Source organism: Elephantulus edwardii, unplaced genomic scaffold (assembly GCF_000299155.1).
Source record: "Elephantulus edwardii isolate Elephantulus edwardi_28Jun2011 unplaced genomic scaffold, EleEdw1.0 scaffold00065, whole genome shotgun sequence".
Classification (NCBI taxonomy): domain Eukaryota; kingdom Metazoa; phylum Chordata; class Mammalia; order Macroscelidea; family Macroscelididae; genus Elephantulus; species Elephantulus edwardii.
The window spans coordinates 13,077,767-13,079,550 of record NW_006399815.1 but is presented as its reverse complement, the minus strand read 5'-3'; positions in this window follow the sequence as shown (position 1 = coordinate 13,079,550).

The window sequence follows — 1,784 nt, the reverse complement described above, 5'->3', positions numbered from 1 at the left end:
CTTCCTTCCTTCCTTCCTTCCGTCTTTTTGTCTTTTCTTTTCTTCTCTTCTCTTTTCTTCTCTTCTCTTCTCTTTCTTTTCTTTTCTTTCATTTACAGGCCTCTGCCTGGGACACTGAACACAGATTACAAGAATGTTTTCTCTAAAAAAAAAATTTAAAAAAAGAATGTTTTCTCTCATCTCACTTTTTCTGTTCCAAAAGAAAAGTCTTCTTTTCTTGTATTCCCAAAGCAATTTGTAATTCTCTCATTGTAACACTAGTGACTTGTAAAATCTCCGGGTTGCAAACCCAGTTTCATTTTCATATTCCCTGTACCTGCTACATAACAGAGAGTCGAGAAACAATTACAGAATTTATTCATTCATTCATCTTGATAATAGGGTAGCTTTGCCAAAGGGTCTAACACCTAATTATCAAGATCTGATCTCCATTAGTACTGTTTACTTTTTGTTCATTTTCTACCAAAATTAATCTAAATTAAATGAGTCTGCTCATTCAAGCAATACTCAAGTTTGCTCTCTTTGTTCTTATGCTATCATAGCTAGCCACCCCTCTCTTTAAGAAAATGTGTCTATCTTGTTGTTGTTGTCATTGATAAGTACCACTGAGTCACCTGCAACTCATAGTGACACAATTCTCTGAAACCTGCTCTATCCTGAGCCAATTTCATCATTTCTGACAAACCTAATCCGATTACTCCAGTTACTGAGTCAATCAATCTCATCCTGGGTTTTCCTCTCCTGTGCTGTCCCTCCATTCTTCTAAGCATGCTGTTCTTCTCCAAGGTCCCTCCTGGACACGTGCCCAAAGCATGTGAGATGGAGCCTCAAAATTCTTGCCTTCAGGGAGCAGCTAGTTTTTACCATCTCCGGGACAAACCTGTTTACTTGGCAGTCCATGGTATATTTAATACTCTTGTCCTGCACCAGTGCTTAAAGGCATTGATCCTTCTTCTATCATCTTTAGTTATTGTCCAGCTCTATGATGCATAGCAAGTAATTGCAAAGACCTTGGCCTGTATCAGACACACCTTAGTCTGCAGCCTGACATAGTTCCTCTTCAGTACTCCAGAGAGGTTCCTGACAGCAGGCTTTTCCAGTACAATTCACTTTCTGTTTTCTGACCGCTTGTGCCAAAAGTGAGCAAGCTGAAGTTATCAACAATCTCAGTCTCTTCTCTGTCCACCATGAAGCTGCCAATTGGCCTGGAGTTGAAAAAGCTTTGTTTTCTTGATGTTGAGTTTCAATCTATGTTGAAGACTACAGTCCTTGACCTTCTGCCCAAACATGTCATTCATCTCTTCAGTTTCAGAAAGCAAGGTTGTGTCATCTGTAGAATGCAGGTTGTTGATGAATCTTTCTCCAATCCTGATGTCACATTCCTCCTCATAATGTCCAGCCTCCTGAATGATCTGTTCTGCATATAGATTGAAAATGTATGGAGATAGGATGCATCATGATGTATACCTTTTCTGATCCTAAACCATAAAGTATTTCCTTACTCTGTTCTAACTACTGCTTCAGGTTTCAGTTGAACATAATTAAGTGCTCTAGGATTCCCATGTCAATTGGCATATCATCTATTCCTGGAGCCTTATTTTTTGCTACTTTCTTCAACACAGTCTGAACTTCTTCTTTCATCACCATAGGCTCTTGCTCATATGTTTTTTTCATGAAATTCTTCTGTGTCTTCCAATTCCTTTCGATAGAGTGACTCAGTATATTCCTTCCATCTTCTTTTAATACTTCCTGGATCATTTAACATTCTGCCGAAAGCATCCTTG